At 39.0% G+C, this 26015-nt stretch overlaps 1 pseudogene; it reads right to left on the bottom strand.

Annotated features, from left to right (window-relative positions):
* Positions 1–18520: 18520 nt before the first annotated feature.
* LOC148011733 (1-deoxy-D-xylulose 5-phosphate reductoisomerase, chloroplastic pseudogene) lies at positions 18521–22411 on the bottom strand (annotated as a pseudogene).
* Between the last annotated feature and the right edge of the window lie 3604 nt (positions 22412–26015).

The raw sequence follows: 26015 nt of genomic DNA, 5'->3' as shown, positions 1-26015 counted from the left end.
TCATAAAACATAAATCCATCATTATATGACAATGAATCAATAGGAATGCAGTTATTTTGAACTAATTTATTCCAATCAGCACGAAAAGTAATATCCTGATGATAAGTATCTTTCATAGCAATCAAAGAATCAAAAGATATAACAGAAATATTATGAATGGCAGGTCTTCTACTCAATGCATCAGCCACTACATTTTCTTTTCCGGGTTGATATTGAATGATAGGATGAAAACTTTGAATAAAGGATGCCCATTTGATATGTCGGTCAGAGATTTGGGGTTGGCTAAGTAAATGTCTAATACTTTGCCGATCGATCTTAATCATAAATTTTGAACCCATTAAGTAGTGTTTCCATTGTCTTAATGCTTGTACAACTGCTAATAGTTCTTTGTCATATGTGGAATATTTCAATTCAGAGGGTTTCAGCTTACAACTAGAATAGGCTATAGGATGGTTGTCTTGCATAAGTACAGCTCCTATTCCTGATCCACTAGCATCGGTCACTACTAGAAAGAATGGTCTATTAAAATCAGGCAACTGTAGGACAGGGGCATGGGTTAATGCATGTTTCAATAAGTCAAAGGATTTCTGTTGATTTTCGGACCAATGATAGACAATTCCTTTCTTCAGAAGTTTAGCCAGTGGTAAAGCAAGTAATGAAACATTACGTACAAACTTTCTATAGAAACTAGCAAAACCAAGGAATGAGCGTAACTCATGCACGTTTTTAGGTACAGGCCAATTCAATATTGCATCTATTTTCTTAGGATCAACTTTGATTCCATCAGATGATACAATATGACCTAAATACTCAATTTCTGTTTTAAAGAATTCACTCTTTTCAGGGTTTGCATACAATTGATTATCTTTTAATAATTGGAAAACCAATGGCAAATGCTCATAATGTTCTTTCTCATTTTGACTAAACACCAAAATATCATCAAAGAAGACAATTACACAATACTGATATTTCAAAAATATATGGTTCATCATTCTACTAAACGTAGCAAGTGCATTAGTCAATCCAAATGGCATCACTAAAAATTCATAATGACCAAACTGTGTTCGAAATGCAGTCTTGAATATGTCAGACTTATCTAGTCTCACCTGATGATAACCAGACTTAAGGTCTATTTTACTAAATATAGCAGATCCTTGTAGTTTGTCCATAAGGTCATCAACTCTAGGAATGGGATACCTATTCTTTACAGTGATCTTATTTAAAGCTCGATAGTCAATGCACATACGATAGGTATTATTCTTTTTCTTGACTAACAGGACAGGTGCACCAAATGGAGAACTACTAGGTCTAATCAATCCTCTATTTAGTAATTCCTCAACTTGACTCCGAATTTCTTTTTGCTCTATCTGGTTATGCCTATATGGTGCTTTGCAAGGTGGTTGTGTGCCAGGGATCAAATCTATCTTATGGTCTTCTGGACGTGAAGGAGGTAAACCAAGTGGTAGGTCTTCGGCAAAACAGTCTTTAAAATATGCAAGAAATTCTTTATGCCTAGGGTGCATATGATTTTCTTTTACTTGCAATTCATTCACCCAAATGAGATAAGATGTACTACTCTTGCGTAATGCACGTTTAGCTTGAGTATGCGAAAGTAGTGGAAAAACATTAGATGCATGCATACCATATAATGTAATAGATTTTCCTTGAAAATTAATATTCATTGAATGTGTGGAATAATCTATATTTGGATTATGCTGGTGACGCCAAGGCATACCTAAAATAATGTCACTTGACTGTAATGGAACAACTAGGAAATTTCTTCTTTCAGTGTATTGACCAATTTGAATCTCTAAGTCATGCACTTCCTATGTACCATTATACCTAGTGCCTAAGAATGCTGCTTTGATGCGATAATGCGTAGGTATAGTCTGTAACTTCAATTCCTTTACTAATTTTGCTGAAATAAAATCATGAGTGCTACCGTCATCATGCAAAATAATATTTTCCTTTCCATGCACCAAACATTTCATAGTCAATAAAGAATGTGGAGTTGGCATACCTGGCAAAGTATCCGAAGGAATAGTAGTGTCGTCCTCATCTTCTGTGAAATCAGGCATATCTTCATGTTCGTCTCCGTCCATTGCTCCAAGATAGTTGATATGGACAGGTGGCTTCTTTGAATGACAATTTGCTGCTAGATGTCCAGGCTGGTGGCATTTATAGCATACTATTGGCTTGGCTTTGGTTACATTGTTTGCAATGGCGGGAAGTCTAGGGACGTTAGGATTTGGCTGTGGAATAGGCTTGGAATTTTGATTGACATTGGATGGTAAAGCAGGTGGTTTTGCCCAATTTTTACGGAAAGATGATGAAGAGAAACGACCTGGATTAAATCTTCTAAAATTGGAATTGAATTGTTTAGATCCATAGTTACCATTAGCTTGGAATTGCTATGGACGTCTCTCTCTACCTCGTAGCTTATCTTCAGTGTCATGAGCTAGTGAAATGGCGTCTTCAAGAGTAGCAGGCTTGAACATGTTAACTTCAGCGTAGTAATGCCCAAGGAGTCCAGACATATACTTGCGCTTGTGTGTCGCTTCAAGTACTTCTTCAAGCATGCGTAGCTGGAGTAATGCATTCCAAAAACGCTCTGTATACTGAGGAATAGGCTCACGATCCCGTTGCTAAAGAAGATCCCATTGCTTAATAGCTTTCTCATGAAATTGTGGAGGAAGGAAATTCTGCATGAACTTCTTCTTGAAATTCTCCCAAGTAGCAGGACAATCTATGCTCTTGCGTACTACAGTCCACCAAAGAGATGCTCTGTCCACTAAATGATTAGTGACACACTTGATTTTATATTTTTCTGCATGGGTCTCCTCATGGAAATAGTCGTCAAACTGACTAATGAATGCTAGAATAGTTTTTCCTTCTTGTATTCCATTGAAAGTACGGAATTTGAAACTTCTTTTACTTATCTTTGATTCCTTGCGGATGGTTTGAGCTTCGAGAGTTGCGTCGATGGTACGTCGAATAAGATCTTCAGCTTGAGGTTATTCTTTGTCGGTAGACGCTCTTTGTAAATTTGCCAATTGAACTTGCAATGCTTGCCTAGCCCTTCGTTCTTCTTCCAATTGCATCATGATTAAGTCCAGCTTTTACTCCATCGTAGGTTCAGGTAAGTCGCCTTCAGCCATAAGATCATCCATATGTGGTTCGGTCATCCTGCAAAACTCAAAAGACCTTTCTCACTCAAAATCAAGTTAGCGGGATGAGCGTAGCTGAAGTTCGGGAATACAAGGCGTATGTATTTTTGGGTATAGCTTTCACAATCTTCAAAAAATCTGTGTTTTATCATTCTTCGTATGCTGAAAATGCTTTAGCAAACCTGCGTATGGGTAGAGTACCTTCCAATGAACAACTTTGCAGTTCGGAGTTTCTGCGCAGGAACAGCCCTTCTAGGAGTTTTGAACACAAGTCAGTTCTGACTCCAGTTGACTTGTCTGACTTGCAGAGTTGCAGACTTGCAAAACTTAGTCGATTTATAGAACTTGACCTGCATTAGGTGACTTGCAGGATTTCAGCTTGAGAGACTTGCAGAATCCACTTTGTGTGACCTGACTTACTGAAGCTTAGGTAGCTTGGTTGTTTTGGTAAGTAAGCTCAAAGAGCTTACTGAAAAAAAAACGTAAATTCGTGGGGGGGGGGGGGGCGTTTTTCTGACGCCGCCGAAATTCACGCTGAGATTCCGAGTTACCAGACGTCGATTTTTTTTTTTGTCGCTTATGCCTTAATTATTAAGCTCGATACTCATAAAAGCTTTTAAGCTTTTGAAATTATAGAGCTTACTGTCTGTGGAAAAAAAATGTCTTGGAAAGGGAGATGTAGGAGTGGTCCTCCGCCTCTGTAGACCGGTCCTTCGCGATCCAATGATGGAAACATGGGTTCTTGATCGCCAGAAGTCTGCCTGTATCGACGGTTCGCGATGAGATTGACCGTAGAGCCCGATCGTTCCAGGAGCTCTGCCTTCGCACGAGATGGGTAGCGATTGGAAGCTCTTGATCTCAGCTTCGCTCTGATACCACTAAATTTCCCAATGAATGCACCAAAATCTATCAAAGAACCAGGCCTCGAAATAGCATCTACAATGCCTGGTCCATCAAGATTTGTCAAAGAGAATGATCTCAACCATCACACAAGAACACAGGCTCACAAAAAAATCTCACAATGATCTGCACCTTCACTCTCATCCTCATCACAATCCATGAAAAATTGAAGCGCAAGAAGAGGTGAGAGATAATGTTTGAGCCAAGAGAGAGAAAGAAAGAAACAACGCATGCAAAGATAAAGGTGAGAGGTAGTTACACCCTCAACCACCTTCCTTCACATGGCTCTTCTAACTTCCCTTTTCTTTTTTTATCTATGAAAACAATTTACATTATCAGCTAGACCTTTGAACTAGGTCTTTTAGTTCAAATGAAAAGAGGTAGAACTTCACACACTCATCACATGTGGAAGGCTTTTTTACCATGGTTTTATAAATGTGAATTGGCTAATAACCATGGCATGGTACATTATTTTGGATTTGACTTGAAGAGAAAAATATGTATGTAAGATAAAATGTTACATTGAAGCTCAAAAATTATGTCAAAAATAGCACATCTTGGGGGGGTTAATAGTACATGAGGATCCATGATGGGTGCTTGGTTGATGGTATTTGCGCCTTTGTTTGTAGTCCCCGTACTCGCCATTTTCACTTGTAGTAATTATGTCCGCAACATTATTGGCTCCTACCTCTGCAACCTTCGTAGCTTTCTTCTTCAGGGCCCTTGTCTTTAATCTCAAGATTGCAAAAAAGGGGAATTTGGTGAAGGATCTTGGGTAATGCTTTGCATACTAATGATAGTTGTCATTTTCCTTTTGACGAGGTGGATGACACCTTCTGCCCCCTTGGTTCCACCTCCTATTTCTACTCTATTATCTTCTAGTCTAATCCTACAGCAGTGGCATGGATGGTTCTACTAAATAATGTTCTAGCCTTGTGAACAAAAAAGAAAAAAAAACAACTGGTTATGGGAGAAAATGACTTCAGTCTCCCTACCATGCTAAGCTACTATCTGAGAAAAGGTGGAAACACCCTCGAGAGTAGGGAAAAAAAGAAAAAAGGGAAGAAAAAAAATATAAAAACTATTATGGGAGAAAAGGAAGAATTTTCCCATCATAATAGGCCTCGCTCTAAGAAAAGGTGGAAAACATCCTTGGGGTGGGAAGCTAGTTGTGTGAAAAAGGTGGTAACACCCCACAGCCCAAATCAGCTAATTTCTTAGTCGACCTTCTAAGATCCAATTCTGGATCACCTCCCTTGGTGCGATGTGTCCTGTGATTCTGTGCAAAGCATTTGTCTCTTTCAGCACAGATGACGTGTTCCTATATTCCAACATAAGTCCTTGATTTGTAGGCTACCTCCCTCTGGGTACGCCTCTTTATCAAAGACTCAATTTGACATCATCAACAAGCTAACACCAATCTTTATTGACAACCCCGTGAGTGATGTGAGCTTTTATCCTAACAAGACGGGGATGTGAGTATGGGATGCTCTCTATCTTTATCAATAGAGCACGAAACATAGAGGGTGGGGTGAGTGACCAATCCTCACCCTTTAAATCTAAATGAGACATGAGATATGTGAATGGAGTGCTACATGTAGGGGTTGGGTCTCTCAATATACAAAGCACAATTTATTCCTATGTACGACACTATAATGCTCCCTTTCCTTCCTTCTTACATGTATGCCGACACATGGCGGAACGCAGTGTGGCACCATCAATTGCACAGAAAGGCATACAACTTTCACACAAGTGGCAGTAAGGATTAAATCAATGGGTGTTAGGAATTGGGTTGCCCTCCTATATTCATCAATAGAGCGTGAGACAAAGGGGGGAGGGGGGGACTAAGTATGACTGATTTTTCCTTCAATCAATTGAGAGGTGAGATTTGAGGGACCTCACGACACTCATGATCAAGTTTTCATTTTCCTGTGCACACATAGGACGGGCCTTTGTCACATCATCACATGACACATCACTCTATTTTGTGCACTACACCATAAGGCTCCCTGGCCTTCCTTCTTACACCTATGCCAAATGGGTTGGGACACACAAATGCACCATCAATTGTGCATGCTGACATACTTCCTCTAGATCATTCCCCTTGTCAAAGGCTAAAACGAGCAAGAGATATGCATCCCATTCCACTCCTCTCTAAGTGATGTGAGTTATGGGGCAATGAGCAACTAATCTATCATCTCAACATGAGTGACTGTCAAGATTGAGTGTTGTATTATTTATTGCTATATCAAACAACTTTCATCAACAATGCTACGTCCCTGGGTGCTACTGCTTGGTCCCTACTATGATGGAAGCGTGTTGTGGCAAGCCTTGGTACCTCTTATGGACGACTTTGCCTCCTCAGTGTGTGTCAACCAACAATCTACATCGACCAACTGAATGGGTCAAGTGTTTCTAACCCTACCTCTTGTGTTCATTTAGGTGTATATCATGTGTAAGTTTGGAATGTATGGGTATGGGTTATGGTCAAGTGTTAGGCCCCTGTTGATTAGTTAAACTGATCTTTTCATGTTTTAACTATGGGGATGTGTCGCTATGCATCTCGATTGTATACAATCATAAACATCCTACTAATGGTGCGCAGATCGGATGCTATACGCTCGCGTAGTGAATGCCAGAAGGTCCCCAAGAACAAAAGAACTCTACTTTTTGCACAAAACTCAAGGTAAAAAACATGCACGACATGAACAAGAGACCAATTGGGTGCAATCTCCCCCCATGCCATGTGTGAGCGCTCCACAAAGCATGTATTTTATGTATTAATCATCTTCAAGCTCAAATAATAGTCCAAATTACAAAATAGCAAGCTTTTGGCTTTTGAGTTTGCTTTAGCACAAAATAGAAATAAAGCTAATAGGCGGCACCCAAAGAGTCAGGCGTACCCAATACAATGTCCAAGTACAAATAACATAATCGTGCGCCCATGCGCATACAAAATAATAAACAAATATCCAACGCCTCAATAAATAGGCACGACAAAATATAGGCGCCATGCCTAAGGTAACCGCCCATCAAAATATAAGTGACAACTCGAATACTTGCTATCCTCCAATGCTTTTCTCCACCACTGCTGCTATCTCTACACATCAACTGAAGCATTCACAATCGTTAGTAAAATAATACGATTAAACCAACAAAAGTGAATACCTAGCAGTCTTCAGCTACATAAATAAATCAATTGGTTAGAAATCAATCCTAACCTTAATTTATTACGAGTGCGCACTCTAAACTCATAAACGTTTATTAATTTAATATGCATTTTGCGGAATCACCCACTATGGAATCACCCATGTACACACTAAATTAATGAAACGTCCGAAAAGGATAGGCATCCCCATCAACTTCTCGCACAAAGAATCCACTTTGTGTATGAGCCCCGGTCAACAAAGTTTATGGAATCCACCGTAAAACCTCACGGAATCCACCGTGGCACGGAATCCACCGTGAAATATGCCTCCTGGCATCATACCCCCGGGGTGGGATAGCAATTGACCTCAATTGCTATTAGCTCAATGTGGAGCTAGCACAGTGGGGAAAGCATTTAAGTCTCTAGCGTGCATCCATTGGGCTTCCTCTACAGGATGGTTCTTAAACTTGACTAAATATCTAGAATATCTTCGGCCAGTTCTAGTGGTCATAAAGTCAGTGTCTATGATAGCTTCAGGTTCAAGTATTTCAGTCTCTTCCTCTAACAAAGGTGGGTTTTCATAAACAGGGTGTACAGGTAATTGGCCTCTAAAGGGTCGTAATAAACTAATGTGAAATGTGTTGTGAATTTTCCAGTGAGGTGTTAATTCTAACTTGAATGCATTGTCATTAATTTTGTGAATAATCTTAAATGGTCCATAGAATCTAGGGGCTAATTTCACAACTGGGTGTTTATCTACACTTTTGTAATCTATGTTTTTCTATTCTCAACCAAACATAGTCATCAACTTTGAAATTCATTGCTTGTCTTTTCTTATTGGCTTGTTTGGTATATGATTGTTGGGCTTTGGCAATCATGTCTTTAACCTCATCAAAAATAGTAGCGTGCATAGTAGCAATATCATCAGCACTCTGAATTCTATTTGATAAAGATGCAACAGGTGTAGACAATCTATAACCATAAATCACTTCAAACTGTGCTTTCTTTGTAGATGTGTGTGGTGTATTGTTATATGCAAACTGTAATAAATGCAAATGTGTGTCCCATGTCTGTGGTTTAGAGATAGTGTAAGCACGTAAAAGATCTAAAATAATACTGTTAGTGGCTTCTGTTTGTCCATTAGTTTCAAGATGAAATGCAGATGAGAAATCAATTTTTGTTCCTAGGTTAGCAAACAAAGTAATCCAAAAGTTGTTACGAAATCTAGAATCACGATCAGAAATAATAACTTTTGGTAATCCATGGTTAGTGAAAACAGTTTTCAAAAACAATTGTGCTGCCTGAGATGCTGTTAAAGTTTTCTTACATGGAATGAAATATGCTTGTTTACTAAACCTATCTACTACAGTCCAAATCATGTCATGGTTAGCTTTAGTATTAGGTAACCCAGTAATAAAATCCATAGAAATTTGTTCCCATGGTCTTGATGGAATAGATAAAGGCATAAGTAATCCATACTATTTACCATGATGTCTCTTAACTCTTTGACAAATCAAACATTCAGAAACAAAATTAGATACATCAGTGTCCATATGTGGCCAATAAAAATCTTCAGTTAATGTACGTAAAGTAGATATGATACCTCTATGACCTTGATATGGAGGACAATGAATCTCATTCAAAACAAAAGATCTGAAGGGAACTGTAACACATAATCTCTTTTCATAAAACATGAATCCATCATTATAAGACAGTGAATCAATAGGAATGCAGGTATTTTCAACTAATTTATTCCAATCAGCATGAAAAGTAATGTCCTGATGTGATAAGTATCTTTAATAGGAATTAAAGAATCAAATGATATAACAGAAATATTATGAATGGTGGGTCTTCTACTTAATGCATCGGCTACTACATTTTCTTTATCTGGTTGATATTGAATAATTGGATGAAAACTCTGAATAAAGGCTGCCCATTTGATATGTCGGTCAGATATTTGGGGTTGGCTAAGTAAATGTCTAATACTTTTTTGGTCAGTCTTAATCAAAAACTCAGAACCCATTAAGTAATGTTTCCATTGTCTTAAAGCTTGTACTACAGCTAATAATTCTTTATCATATGTGGAATATTTAAGTTCGGAGGGTTTCAGTTTACAACTAGAATAGGCTATAGGATGATTGTCTTGCATAAGTACGGCTCCTATTCCAGATCCGCTAGCATCAGTAACTACTAAAAAGAATGGTCTATTAAAATCAGGTAGTTGTAATACAGGAGCATGGGTTAATGCATGTTTCAATAAGTCAAAAGATTTCTGTTGATTATCAGACCAATGATAAACAATACCTTTCTTTAAAAGTTTAGTCAATGGCAAAGCAAGTAATGAAAAATTTCGCACAAACTTCCTGTAGAAACTAGCAAGACCAAGGAAAGATCGTAACTCATGCACATTTTTAGGTTTAGGCCAGTTCAATATTGCTTCTATTTTCTTAGGGTCAACTTGAATACCATCAGATGATACACTATGACCTAAATATTCAATTTCTGTTTTAAAAAACTCACTCTTTTTCGGATTAGCATACAGTTGATTATCTTTCAATAACTTGAAAACCAAGGACAAATGCTCATAATGTTCTTTCTCATTTTGACTAAACACCAAGATATCATCAAAGAATACAATAACACAATGCTGATATTTCAAAAATATACGATTCATCATTCTACTAAATGTAGCAGGTGCATTAGTCAATCCAAAAGGCTCACTAAAAATTCATAATGACCAAATTGTGTCCTAAATGCAGTCTTGAATATGTCAGACTTATCTAGTCTTACCTGATGATAACCAGATTTAAGGTCTATTTTACTAAATATGGCAGAACCTTGCAGTTTATCCATAAGGTCATCAACTCTAGGAATTGGATACATATTCTTTACAGTGATCTTATTTAAAGCTCGATAGTCAATGCACATACGATAAGTATTATTCTTCTTCTTTACCAAAACAGGTGCACCAAATGGAGAACTACTAGGTCTAATCAATTTTCTATTTAGTAATTCCTCAACTTGATTTTGAATTTCTTTTTGTTCTATCTGGTTATGCTTATATGGTGCTTTACAAGGTGGTTGTGTACTAGGAATCAAATCTATTTTGTGGTCTTCTGGACGTGAAGGAGGTAAACCAGGTGGTAGATCTTCAGCAAAACCGTCTTTAAAGTGTGCAAGAAATTCTTTATGCCTAGGGTGCATATGATTTTCTTTAACTTGGAGTTCATTCACCCAAATGAGATAAGATTTACTAATTTTTCGTAATGCACGTTTAGCTTGAGTATGAGAAAGCACTGGAAAAGCATTAGATGCATGCATACCATACAATGTAATATGTTTTCCTTGAAATTGAATATTAATTGAATGTGTGGAATAATCTATATCAGGGTTATGCTGATGACGCCAAGGCATACCTAAAATAATATCACTGGACTGTAATGGAACAACTAGAAAATTCCTTCTTTCAGTATATTCACCAATTTGAATTTCTAAATCATGCACCTCTTATGTTCCATTATACCTTGTGCCTAAAAATGCTGCTTTAATGCGATAATGCGTAGGTACAGTTTGTAATTTCAATTCTTTCACTAACTTTGCAGAAATAAAATCATGAGTACTACCATCATCATGAAAAATAATCTTTTCTTTTTCATACACTAAACATTCCATTGTCAATAAAGAATGTGGAGTTAGCATACTTGGTAAGGTATCCGAAGGAGTGGTAATGTCATCTTCATCTTCCATGAAATCAGGCATTTCTTCATGTTCACCATCTTCCATTACTCCAAGATAGTTGATATGAACAAGTGGCTTCTTCGATTGGCAATTAGCTGCTAGATGTCCAGGTTGGTGGCATTTGTAACACACTATAGGTTTGGCTTTAGATACATTGTTTGCAATAGCAGGAAGTCTAGGAATATTAGGATTCGGCTGTGGAATTAGCTTGTGGTTTTGATTGGTATTGGATGGTAAAGCAGGTGGTTTTGCCCAAGACTTACGGAAAGATGATGAAGGAAAACGACCTTGATTAAATCTTCTAAAATTTGAGTTGAATTGCTTAGATCCATAGTTACCATTGGCTTGGAATTACTGTGGATGCTTGTCTCTTCCTTGAAGCTTGTCTTCAGTATCATGAGCTAAAGAAATTGCGTCTTCAAGAGTTGCAGGCTTGAACATATTGACTTCAGCGTAGTAATGCCCAAGTAATCCAGACATATACTTGTGCTTGTGTGTCGCTTCAGGTATGTCTTCAAGCATGCATAACTAGAGTAATGCATTCCAAAAGCGTTCGGTGTACTGAGGAATAGGCTCACGATCTCTTTGCTAAAGAAGGTCCCATTGCTTTATGGCTTTTTCATGAAATTGTGGAGGAAGGAAATTCTGCATAAACTTCTTCTTGAAATTCTCCCAGGTAGTGGGACAATCTATACTCTTATGAACCACGGTCCACCAAAGAGATGCTCTATCCACTAAATGATTAGTGACACACTTGATTTTATCTTTTTCTGCGTATGTTTCCTCATGAAAGTAATCATCAAACTGACTGATGAATGCAAGAACAGTTTTTCCATCTAGGGTGCCATTGAAAGTACGGAATTTGAAATTTCTTTTACTTATCTTTGTTTCTTTGCGGATGGATTGAGCTTCAAGAGTCGCGTCGATGGTATGTCGAATAAGATCTTCAGATTGTGGTTCCTCTTTGTCGGTAGTCGATCTTTGTAAATTAGCCAATTGAACTTACAATGCTTGCCTAGCTCGTCATTCTTCATCCAACTGTATCATAATTAAATCCAGCTTTTGCTCCATCATAGGTTCAGGTAGATCACCTTCAGCCATTAAATCATCCATATGTGGTTCCGTCATCCTGCAAAACTTCAAAAGACCTCACACTCTCAAAATCCAATTAGCGGGATGAGCGTAGCTCAAGATCGGGTGTACAAGGCTTATATATTTTTGTGTGTGGCTTTCACAATCTTTTTCTTTGGCTATTGCGGGATTTGTAATCTTTGAAAAATCTGTGTCTTATCCTTCTGCATGTGCTGAAACTGGTTCAGCAAGCCTGCGTATGCGAACAATACCTTCCAGAGAACAACTTTGCAGTTCGGAGTTTCTGCACAGGAACAGTCCTTCTAGGAGTTTTGGACAGAAGTCAGTTCTGACTTCAGATGACTTGTCTGACTTGCAAAGTTGCAGACTTATGTGACTTGCAGAGTACCAGAACTTGCAGAACTTGAGTGACTTAGCAGAATAAGTAACTTTGAACTTGAGTAGTTGGAAAGCCTTAGTAAACTTGGTTTACTAAGAAGCTTTGAGCTTCTTAATCAGTCGATGATTTTGAGGACATGAATATGTCCTCGACAGAAATTTCGGTGCCTTGAAGGTCCTGACGTCCCCGCGAATCAACGATTTGAAGCTTTTATAAAGCTTCAAATTAAACTAAGCTTTAAAACTTTAGAACTTAAGCTTTTAAGCTTGACAATAGATATGGCTTATCTCTGTAACTCCACGACTTGTATGAGAGGATGTAGGAGTGGTCATCCGTCGTTGCAGGCCGGTCCTTCATGATCAGAGGATGGAAACAAAGGTTCTTGACCGCTAGGAATCCACCCGTATTGGCCGTTCGCGATGAGATTGGCCGTAGAGCTCGATCGTTCCAGGAGCTCCGCCTTCGCACAAGATGGGTAGCGATTGGAAGCTCTCGATCTCAGCTTCACTCTGATACCACTGGTGCGCAGATCAGATGATGTACGCTCGCGTAGTGAATGCCGGAAGGTCCCCAAGAACAAAAGAACTCTACTTTTTGCACAAAACTCAAGGTAAAAAGCATGCACGACATGAACAAGAGACCAATTGGGTGCAATCTTCCCCCATGCCTTGTGTGAGCACTCCACAAAGCATGTATTTTATGTATTAATCATCTTCAAACTCAAATAATAGCCCAAATTACAAAATAGCAAGCTTTTGGCTTTTGAGTTTGCTTTAGCACAAAATAGAAATAAAGCTAATGGGCGGCGCCCAAAGAGTCAGGCGTACCCAATACAATGTCCAAGTACAAATAACATAATCGTGCGCCCATGCGCATACAAAATAATAAACAAATATCCAATGCCTCAATAAATAGGCGCCATGCCTAAGGTATGTGCCCGTCAAAATATAAGTGACAACTCGAATACTCGCTATCCTCCAATGCTTTCCTCCGCCACTACTGCTATCTCTACACATCAACTGAAGCATTCACAATCGTTAGTAAAATAATACAATTAAACTGACAAAAGTGAATACCTAGCAATCTTCAGCTACATAAATAAATCAACTGGTTAGAAATCAATCCTAACCTTAATTTATTACGAGTGCGCACTCTAAACTCATAAACGTTTATTAATTTAATATGCATTTTGTGGAATCACCCGCTATGGAATCACCCATGTACACACTAAATTAATGAAACGCCCGAAAAAGATAGGCGCCCCCATCAACTTCTCGCACAAAGAATCCACTTTTTGTATGAGCCCCGGTCAACAAAGTTTACGGAATCCACCGTAAAACCTCACGGAATCCACCGTGGCACAGAATCCACCGTGAAATATACCTCCTGGCATCAACTAATTCATCCTTACATGATATCATGTTTCCTTTATGCCTTGTTGAGGTCCCTTCCTTAATCCATTTGAACTATTCTAACCCGTTGTCTTCTCTGGCCCTTTCAGTTGTTTTATCAATTTGGTGATCCTCCATGTGAACATACCCTACGTTCACTCAAATTGTAATTTGACACTACAACCTTGTCCTTCCCTTTGAATTAGCCCCTTTGCCTTTTTACTGGCCTTTGTTTTGAGTAACAATTTATCATGTATTAATTTTTGAAAAATTTTATGCGAATCGAATGTATTTTCATACGAATGTGTATTTTTCACACCAAAATTGCAGTTTGATGTAATAACCTTGATCTTCCCCTTCTCTCGGACACTTTTCCTTTTTATAGCCCCTCTTTTCGATGTACGAATTGACGGTTACTTATTTTTGCATTTTTGTGAGTTTGTTTTTACATATTTTTTGCATGTTTTCCATGTGAATATGCTCTTTTCTTGTCGAAATGGCTATCTATTTAGTTCACCTCCAGCTGTTAGTCCCCCTTATATTTTTTCTTTTTTCTCCCTCTCATTTTGACTCATCGATTTTTTGTTATTAATTTTTAATTGTATTTTTAAATGTATGTTTGCCCCTTTTCATGTAAATGCATCCTTCTTCTACCAGAATTGCCTTTTGCCCTCACAACTCTATCAACACCATTACTCGGTCATTTTTCCTTTTTATTACCCTTTGTTTTGCCTCAAAGATTGTTTGGAATTAAAATTTGTTCAAATTTTCATATGCAATTTTCTCTCTTTTTCCATGCAAACCACCCTATTTTCCTCAAAACCATGTTTCGACTTGATAGCCCTATCCATCTCATCAATTCAAACATTTTTTCTTCTCATTGCATTCCATTCAGACTTTTTGATTTTTTGTTTTTAATTTTTGATTACATTTTCAGATTTTCTTTTTCCATTTTTTTCATGTAAACGTGCCCTATTCTTGTCCATAACTATGTTCTAACTTGACAAGCCTACGCGGCACTTTTGCTTGGCCATTTTTTCTTTTTTCCACACTTCGTTTCAATCAATAGATTTTATGTTATTAAATTTTCCATGTATTTTCATCCATGTTTTTGTTCTTTTTCCATGTGAATGCTGATTTTTGCCTCGTCTTGCATGTCTATAAGAAGCTAGGAATGAGGAATTTAGTGTGTATTGCCATGTCACATTGACATTAGTATAAAAGGAGAGGACATGTAATTTTTCATATCTTTTTGACACATTAATACAATTATAGTCTTTCTCTCCCATCTTACTCACAGCTTCTATGGCTTCTCCCTCTTTCCTGTCTTTCTCTCTCTCGTCACTCTTCTTCTCTCTCTTCCTGCAATCTTTCTCTCTCTTCTGTAGTATTCTCTCTCCTCTTTCTCTCTCCCTAGTTCTCTCTCTAACAAGTGGTATCAGAGCATTGGTCTTTGATCCATTCTTTTCTTCTATTTTCAGTCCTATTTTCCTCTATCAAAATCAATTCCAAACAAAAATTGTATAAGACAATGACTAATGGAGTGCTGTAGATCATCTACAGTTACTAAGAGACTACATCTGGAGATATCCAAGGTCAGATATGGCGGAGGTCAGATATGGCGGAGATTGGAGGTAATTAGGGTAAAGAAGAGTTAATCGGGCTTAGTTTGGGTTTAAACTGTGCTAGTATAGGAGTTTCACACTTTGAGGCTTTGTATGGTTACAAGGTGCCCTTACCCACAATCTTTAATGAAAAGATCAATCCTCATGGGAAGGAAGAGTTAGAAAGAATACAAACCCTTCTTCAGCAATGTAAGGTGAATCTAAGGAAGGCTCAAGATCAAATGAAGATATATGCTGATGAGAAGAGGAGGCCTTTAGAGTTCCAAGAGAGAGAGTTGGTTTTATTAAAGGTGCCCAAGTCCAAGTACTCTAGATTAAAAGATGGATCTAGTAATAAGCTTGCCCACAGGTTTTATGGCCCTTATCGGATCCTTAAGCGAATTGGAGATTTGGCATACAGACTAGAGCTTCCCTCTTCCACAAAGATTCATAATGTCTTCCATGTTAGTCAGCTCAAGCCCTTTTATGGTGATCCAGTGGATATAGTTGATGAGCTGCCAACTATTGATGAAGACGGTCTTATTCAGTACATCCCAGACGCTGTTATAGGTTAGCGAGAGAAGAAGCTTCGATCTCATTCTATTGTGGAATATTTGATCAAATGGAGAGGTTTACCACCTGAAGAAGCTTCTTGGAGACCTGATTCTATATTGGATGAGTTTCCTTTCTTGAAGGATACATTGGTGGGCTGAAGCCTATTGCTTATGGAGCTAGTGATGATGCAGATAGGTTCAGGATAGCATGTTATTTTAGAACAAGTTTTATTGTGCCTAATTTTTAGAATTAAGCTATCTACATAGGCTTAAAATACTCTTCAAGAGCTTCGTTTTGATATATGGTACGTCTCATTTGGACACTTCTACTAGAAGTTATGGCAGATTTGGTCCAGCAAGGTCTGTTTACACAGCAAGCTGTCTACTTTGTTTTGAGATTATTTGTTGAAGACTTTATGGCTCCATATATTTTTTAAGTACTCCAAATCATGCATATAGCTGAGGCTTACTTTCGTTCTTCAATTTCAGTCCATATAATTGTTCATACTTCATTCATTTCCCATTTGTAAAGCTGTAAAACAGAGTAGTACTCTGTTCTATCCATCTTTTTCTAGTTTTTCCAGGATTGTTTTCGAGGGCAAAAACTTTTAGGAAGGGATGGATTGTAAGAAGCTGGGAATAAGGATTTAGTGTAAATAATATTGATATTATGCCATGTCACACTGACATTGGTATAAAAGGAGAGGACATGTAATTTTTCATATCTTTTTGACACATTAATACAATTACAGTCTTTCTCTCCCATCTTGCTCACAGCTTCTATGGCTTCTCCCTCTTTCCTGTCTTTCTCTCTCCTCTTCACTCTTCTTCTCTCTCTTCCTATATTCTTTTTCTCTCTTCTGCAATCTTCTCTCTCCTCTTTCTCTCTCCCTAGTTCTCTCTCTGACAATTAGAGGGTCTTACATGGGGTTAACATGGGGATAGCACATGCGAAGACCCAGTTACACGGATGGGGTATTTAAGGTGTACAAGGACCTGGTTAGGGGACCATTTTATGAATATACATATGTCCTTTCACCTTCTTCCCTATCCTTCCATGGTTGACAGCCATTTCTCTCTCCTCTTCTTGTCTTTCTCTCTCTACTCCTAGTCTTTCTTTCTCCTCCTCACCCTCTTTCTCTCTCTTTCTCTTCTCTCTACAATTCTTCTCTCTCTTCCTGCAATATTTATCTCTCTTCTGCACTCTCTCTCTCCTCTCCTTCTCTCCCTCCTGTCTCCTTCATTACAAGTGGTATCAGAGCCTAGTTCTTTGGTCCTTTTCTCTCTCCTCATTTTCAAAACTTGTCTCCTTTTAGTTAGAAACCCTAGTTATTCAGACACACAGGTACACAAGGAGTACTATAGGCAGAGATGGCAGCCTTTCTTGGAGTCTTAAATGGAGCTTGGACCAAAAATGGAGGCAGACAGACAAAGATGGCAGCTCGTTTTCAAATCCCAAGCAAAATTTAGAGGTAACTTCTTGAAAGAGGAGCCACAAAGTTGGTGAAGGCTTGGGTTTCAATTACTTTTTGTAAAGGCGGTCTTCTTCTTCTCCCTTTAAGCTTCTTGAAAGCTACGGAGTCTTGCAGCCCAAGATCTTACTTCTACTCTTCTTCCATGTTGGGAAGGATCCTTCTTCTTTGAGCATTCTTCGCTTTGGTCCTTGCCATTCTCTACAACAAAGCCCTGCTGCCTGTCCGGATTCCCATCACCCTGGCCCTCACCCCTCCCATTGCAAAGTTTTGGCCAAATGGAAGCTCTACAAAGCAGGCGGATAGATTCAATGGTCTGATCATCTGAAGATAACAACTCCGTAAAATTGCTACGTGGTTCTGATACGTTTGAAGTCTGTGTTTGGAACATTTGCATCCTCCCTGAAGCCCTCATTGGCAAGTCCTTGTATCTGGCTACCCACAGTTTCATCTGGCATGGTCGATAGCTGATGATCTGATGACCTCAAATCATCACCATTGTCTTGGCAATGGCCTATTGGCCTTGTTACATTTGAGTTCTCTTCAGCATTGGATTGGCTCAAGCTAGAACATTCATTCATGCCTCCTGGCAAAGCTACTGGTGTGTCTAGCGGCAACTTAGGAAGCGAAAGCAATTCCCCAGACACAGTCTTAGGGCAAGCCCAGGGCTGCCCCCGTAAAGCTCCCCTACTGAGATGAGGTTTGGCCATGTCGTGGATAGAGAGCATTCTTTCTGTTTGTGCACTGATTGGGAAAGGACCTGCATGTGTTGTTCTTGAATGAAAGGACATAAGATACAAAAGGCTCACAGAAGCAGTCTACTAGGAGAGAAGCAAGAAAACGACACATGCTTGAAACTAAGAACACATCTATGCTCTCTGGCTTGACCTTCAACTTTCATGCATTTGCAATATCTCTCACACTTTCCTTGGTTTTGGGAGGGAGAGTAACATGACCCTCCTGTAACAAAGAACCCAGACCCTCAAGAATGTGAAGGCATGCCTTGTGACTAGTAGAGGTACCACCAGACTCTTCTTTTTTCTTGTTGCAGGTTTGCTCCACTACTTTGAAAATATCAAGCATATGCAAGCTCCATGGATGGATACTTTGCATGGCTCGGTTTCCTAAATGTTAGTGATCCCATTTTCACAAAATCAAGTCGGGCCAGGTTATTTCTGAGCATGGAACTCTATCAGGCCATGAGAGTGTATATAGAATGGGCAATCTCATATCAGGCCAACCTAGCTGAGCTAAAACAGATGAATCATGTGTTTCTACCATGGAATGAATTATGGACTATGGATGAATGACTATTTCAATATTCTCATAGTCTGCTCCAAAAAGATAGTGTGCCTCTATCACTTCCAAGCCCTTGTTCATAAGTGTGGCAGAGTCAATAGTTATTTTCTTCCCCATACTCCAATTTGGATGTTTTAAAGCATCTGCTACTTTAATGTTCTTTAGATTTTCTATTGGAAAATCTCTAAAAGCTCCTCCAGATGTTGTTAGGATAATTCAGCGCAACCCACCTTTAGAGCTATATCTTTTCCCGCTTCAATTGCTACTACAGTTGGCTTCAGCCCTGCACAGCCAACAATTCCTGTAACAACAATGACTGCCTCAGGATGGCAAGAAACCTCAACCATTCCTTCATCCCCACAAACAATCTGAGGATGTGAGTCAACATCAACAATTGCTTCTTTGAGCTCAGTAGCCAATGCTACAATCTTGGCAGACACAAGACAAGGCTTGAACCTCCTCACCTGATATGCAAGCAATGTAACATTTGAGCCCGCTGCTAGAGCAACAACTCGAAATTTGTCAAAATGTTCAGCCACTATATCAAGAGTTTGAGTGCCTATTGAGACAGTTGATCCTATCAAAGATAGAGGCTTTGGTCCATCCCATTTCCTCTTTGCTTCATCAGCAACAACAGCTCTCCCGGGCCAAGCAGGCACCTAACTTGCTGCTGCTGAAAAATGTGGAGTCAGAGAAGCCTAGCTATGCTCCCACTGGATGAGAATACAGGAGTAAAAATTCTATCAGAGGTAGGTTAAGTAACTGGCTGAACCAAACTGGTTGCAGGGAAGAGCAATGGCATTCGCACATGCAATGGAGTGGATTTGACTGTAGATGATGAATTTATTGTATTGGCATATGCAATGGAGTTTGGGATGTCATGACAAGATAGTGTAATGCCTATTGCATTTCAGAATTGAGGCTGCTTATTGATGTGTGTAAAAGCAGCTGGTAGACACTGCTACTGAGATCTTTGAGAGCTCGATAAAGAAGCAGCTGTTGTGTGTCAGAAAGTGACCATCTTGACTTCCTTGTTGATCAACTGGTGGTGCAACTCTTGCAGTCATTTGCAACAGAATTAATGCAGCCGAGTTAATGCCACAGGGAGGTCCATTCTGGAGTCTGTAACCCCATTGGCAGGTTTACTAAATTGAACACTTGGATGGAATTGCAGTTACTTAGAGATGTGTTGTGAGGTCAGTTGTTGCTGGTGCTAAGCTAAATCACATATGGGCAATTTTGATAACCAAAGTATTGTATTTGACTTTGAGCAACACCTAGGCTACGTACCTTGTCATGAGGGTGGATCATACTCCAATAGATTTGATCAGCAATATGGCTATCATGGACAGCATGATTATGATTACAAGCATTCCTTTATGTAGCAACATAGTTCTTATGCAAGTCATGATCATGGACATGTAAATTGTAGCTCACACAGCCTTGGTCAACAGCATGCATATGGAGATTCTTATGCAATGTAAGAGCAGCAAGCCACTGATTATGACCAACATCATGCCGTTACCTATGCTCACGGACTTGCCACTTATCATAATTATGGTCAGCCTAGGATGTAAGGACACCATTGTAGTCATGTTGGACAGTCATCATGCAATCTTGGGCAGCATGTTGATGGGCAACAATATGGCCAAAGTTTTGGTAATAGTCAGCAACAAATAGATGTATATGAGCAGCAGGGCTATTATCACCATATGCAGTATGGACAACATGAATATCATTATGAGCAACAGCCACATTGGTATGACCATCCATATGGACACCATGAGCATTATGGTCATGAGCATGGACAGCCATCTGTTGCACATGAGCAGCAAGATGACTATGAGCAGCATGTCAGAGCCATTACTGAGCTGACCGATGGTGATGAGCATGTGTGTAAATTGCTATCTAAGGCTAAATGCATTAGACACATTACTAGTGATACAATACGGGAATTGCATGCTACGGGCTTATGCTATCGATGTGCTAAGCCAATATCTTGTAATCATCAAGCCACATGCAGGGCAACTGCCAAAATACTCTTGGTATTAGAGTATTATGATGCAAAGGATGGAGAAGATCTTGTTGAAGACCATTTTGGTATGGGTCCACAACAAGAATTCAGTTCAAGAAAGAAGATCGTGGGCAGCATGTGGATTTGGATGATCATGACCCCATGCAGGAGCCCCTTCATTCCACAGACCTGCAGTTTAAATGCTTGGACATCACTAAGAATGCAGGGTCCATGAATATGCAGCACTTAGGGGCTGATGCAGTAAACTTCTTAGCTTATGCAACCCCATGTGTTGTTGACAACATCCAAGTGCAGACAGAGCTTAATCATATGATGCTTATTGCAGACTCGATGCAATAGCTAAAATGGTTCTAACCATTCTAGCTTTACTTGTGGATGGTAACCCAATGCATGGAAAGGATAACCACTTTCCATTTGACCCCGGTGGCAGTGCAGAGACCCACGCTTGCATGGATGACCTGTATGCTGGTGATGCTTACCATGCAGGTTATCCATTTGATCCCGAGTGTTTGTTTTTTTTTTTTAACTCTATCTACATCAGCACTCCCCCGATGCAGTCCCCTCACCTTGAGGCAGCAACCTTGGCTGAAGGACAACTCGATTTGGGCATGTTTTGCAGTATACAGCCATCTGTTTTTGAATAGTTTTGGGCCTACATTAATTGCACCCATGCATGACCTACCTGGGCTGAAAGTACACTCAACGAGCTTCGTTTTGACATGTGGAATATCTCATTTGGAGTTGCCCATGGCAAGTTATGATTAGTTTTCCACTATAGGCCTGTTCGGGATAGCATGCTATTCGGTGTTGTCCAGCCCTTCTTGTTTGGAATTGGTGCCTATCTTTGTACCGAGTTACCCTCTCCCCTCATGCTTACACTGTATACATGCTCATAGGCCACCGTTCCACAAGATTCCCCCCCCCCCCACCCAGCCATACCAATACGTCATCTTTTTGTTTTTAAGGGCAACAACCTTACGAGTTGGGATGGAATGTAAAGAATGGGATTAGAGGGTCTTACACGGGGTTAACACGGGGATAGCACATGCGAATACCCGATTACACGGATGGGGTATTTAAGGTGTACAAGGACCTAGTTAGGGGACCATTTTATGAATATACATCTGTCCTTTCACCTTCTTCATGTCCCACATAGCCTGGAGGAGCACCAATTAGTCAGGCAACAGAGTGTTGCTCCATATATTCAAACATGTCTATCCTTATCAACTGATTCTCATTGTCGAACAACTGCTCGGCAAGAGCTTTTGCAAGTTCAAATTTTCCAATGCCTGGAGGCCCAAGGAACATGAAAGACCCAACAGGCTATTGTAGTCTTCCAAGTCTAGCTCTGGATCTGAGTATAGCTTCAGCCACTATATCAACCGCCTGATCTTGCCCAACTACACACTGATGCAGACATTCAGCCAAACCTATCAGGTGCTCTTTCTCATTTTGTCCTAATCTAGTGACTGGAATCCCCGTCCATCGACTCACTACCTCAGCTATCTGATCAGGACCAACAGTTTCCGTTAGCATGCCATCTTCGCTCGTATTAGCCTCCAGATTTTGAATTGTTGCATCAATATTCGGTAGAGTAGCATAGCGAAGATCAACAACCCTTGCAAGATCCATTCTCCTTTCGGTCTTTTGTAGACTAAAGAGGAGTTCCTCCCTCTTTTGTTTCAGTCTTCGTATCTCATCAACTCTTTCTTTCTCCTTGTGGTACTTCATTTTGAGAGGCTGTAGCTTGTCTCTCAAACTTGTCAGAGAGAGAACTAGGGAGAGAGAAATAGGAGAGAGAAGATTGCAAAAGAGAGAGAAAGACTGCAAGAAGAGAGAGAAGAAGAGCGACGAGGAGAGAGAAAGACTAGATTTAGAGAGAGAAAGACAGGAAAGAGGGAGAAGCCATAGAAGTTGTGAGCAAGATGGGAGAGAAAGACTGTAATCGTATTAATGTATCAAGAAGATATGAAAAATTACATGTCCTCTCCTTTTATACCAATGTCATGTGACATGGCATAATATCAATATTTTTTACACTAAATCCTTATTCCCAGCTTCTTACAAATGTACAGATATTTAAACTCTTTTCTCATTTTAATATTTCTTTTTATTTTTCTCCACACTCGTATTAGTATAAGAAAAGCAAAAGCTAATGCTAATTGAATGAGAGGACAACAAAAAGTATAAGAGACAGAAAGAGAGAAGAGATGAGATGAGAGGATGAGACTACGAGAGAGAGGAGTTCAAAGGGCAACACACACACACACATTACTCAGTCATCTCCAACTTTGAGGGCACTACTCCAAATAAGTCCACAAGCTTTTTTATTCACAATATTTATCTCTCTCAAATTGTTGATTACAAGACTCTCCATACTAATGTTATATAAGTATGAATCTCCCTACAATACATGAACAATATAGATATGGTAGCCTCTATTAGGGGAAATATGGACTCAAAAGTTTCCCTCTAGCTTAAGAGTTAGTGACTCTCCTAATGACAAGAGATTTGAGGTGGACCAATGGGAGAGCGTTGGTGTATACATTTTATCCACTCCCTTGTCTCTACCACTTATAGGCTTGTCTCCCTATGTTCCCCTTTACATCTCCCCCCCCCCCCCCCCCCCCCACTTCTATTATTCCATGTTAGGTAGGTTCTACTAAGTGTCCAAAAAGGTGTCCAAAAATTTGATAACTTTCCCACTCCAATGAGTGGCTCCCTCCCTGTCCAATACCTCTTTTTATGTCATGTATAGTCAAAAAAAAGTATTTTTTAGTGTTTTTCTACAAGACATGCTTCTAATTTGGTCAATTATCTTACTTCCATTTCACAAATCTTCGTAGCTTTCTATGCTCCTAGCTTCTCTTAGTCATAGCCACACAACCCCTAGCTTAGCCACACAACACCCAACTTCTCTCTTTCTTCCATGGTCATTCTCCTACAAATCTTCTCATCTTTCTATCTTCATGCCACTCTCTTCACACAGCCATAGCCATACAACCTCCAGTTTCTCCTAATAGCACCCAGCTTCTCTTATTCTTCTGAGCATAGCCATAGCCACACAACCCTTGGCTTCTTCCCATCATAGCCACCCAACACCCAGCTTCTATCTTTCTTCTATGCTTATTCTCTTTCTTCCATTCCACAAAACTTCTCATATTTCTATCCTCACACAACCATAGCCACACATCCCTCCTTACTTCTATTCCTCTCGTTTAGTAGTATTCTTCTCAAATCCATTCCAATGGCATCTACATATTAGCAAAGATAACCTCGTGATCCATATCTGTTGTCTATGTATACATTACAAAGGATGAGCATGACAAAGGAAGAAGCATTATCCAAGAAGGATTCATAGGTCTATATGCAACCTTCAGCAATATGGCCTTGTTGAGTTCATCATCATGTGTACTACAAAATCATTGGAAGAGCCGAGTGCTTGGTTTCAAGAGGCTCAAGATGGTGGTCTTATTGCATAAGTTCAACATGTATATGGTGTGATGGACTTGAAGCTACCTCCGAGGACTACTCACAACAATTCTTCCCTTCGAATTGTAAGTCATCGCTTTTATGTTCTTTTATGTTTTTGAGATTTTGACTTCTTCTCTCATGTTACATGCTTTTCTTTCAAATGTTATTGAGGATCAACTTTTGAGTAGCTTCTCTAGGGCATACAAAGCTCTACATGTGGATGTGGATGTGTCAATGATGATTGGAAAGTCATCGCAATATCTTTTGCATTGTAAGATTTTCTTTTATAGGTTCATGTATATAGTACATCAGTTGATTCGTACGATTCTCTTGAATTACTTCCTTTTCTATCTCTCAATTCTTTGGAATCGCCCATTCCGAATAAGTGAATGCTTCAAATATTAAAATTGAAGATCATATATGACATTTATAGCTTGTTGAAATTTGAAAGAGCTTCAAGATTAATAGGTCTTTCTTGGTCTATGCCAATGCATGTTTTTATTTATATCTTCAAAACTACTAATACGCATCAATATCCCTCCATGTTCATTTGTAAGGATATAACTAAGAACTTTTTTAATTCCAATTTTGAAGATGGAGTGAAGTAGGTGGGATGCACAAAGGTAACATCTTTTTGTGCAGAGTGGTGGCCTCTAGTGTTACTTTCCATTACTTGATTGCATGTTTATAATTGTATATGCTCTTCTATTACCAATATTGGATGAAGAAAGCAAGCCCATGGATTCCCTCGGAGTCCACTAAAGATATGGGACAAGCATTTGGTATTCAATCTTATGTGCCAAGTAGAATAATCTAGTTAATCATAGTGAGTGATTGTTGGAATCTCCTAAATTTGTGGGAGCATCTTATCTTCATAGAAAGCCTTCATACAAAGAGCTTTAACTTCTATATTGGTGGTAGAAATGTGAGCTTGTTGAATATTGGAATTGTTTTGTTTTGGTTGGGATACAATATTTCAAATCTTATTTGTTTTTTTTCCTTTCAGACGGACAAAAGAATGGAGAAAATTTATATGCTATCGAGTGTTTTGCAACAAGTCAAAATTCGTGTAAAAAATGATGTATCAAAAACTTACGATCAATAGATTAAGAGATTTTATTTTCTAATTCTTTATATGTATTTTAGATTCTCTTACATTATATATTTTGGATTTTTGTGAATTTTGGATTTTTTGTGAATTTTTAAATTTTTAAAAATCTATTTAAAAATATTTAATGGATTTTTTAAAACTAAAATATTAAGTCCATGGCCTATAAGAACTATTCACTTGGCCTTATTTTCTTTTTCCAACTCTCCAACCACTTCTTCTCTTCCATCCATCCTTACTCTTGCCTCCTACATCCCTTCTCCTATTATAGATCACACTCTTGAGAGCTTTAAAAATTTTCTTCAGGGCATAGAATTTGTTGGGAGATCATATCTCTATCAAATTTATTGTCCCAATATCAACTATTATGATAGAGTATTGTGGCATAGCCCAAGCCTACAATACCCTATTGAGTATATGAATGCGTACCTTCAAGAGTATACCATTGAATTGGTACCTTGCAATATCTTGAAGTACATCAATCACATAGAGGCATTTCGCAAATGATTAGGTTGTTTTTGCGCAAATCTCATCCCCATCTATTTTGAGCACATCATTCCTTGGAAGGCCAAGGAATACATCATCGATTAGCATGTCACCAACTATCTCTCATGGATGGCCACCTTTGTTATTTTACTCAATGAAGGTGAGGGC

The sequence above is a fragment of the Lygodium microphyllum genome, chromosome 28 (assembly GCF_053477565.2).
Source record: "Lygodium microphyllum isolate KBCC chromosome 28, Lygodium_microphyllum_v1.1.10, whole genome shotgun sequence".
Lineage (NCBI taxonomy): Eukaryota > Viridiplantae > Streptophyta > Polypodiopsida > Schizaeales > Lygodiaceae > Lygodium > Lygodium microphyllum.
Note: the sequence above shows the minus strand (reverse complement) of the source record. Positions and strands in the feature narration are given on the sequence as shown.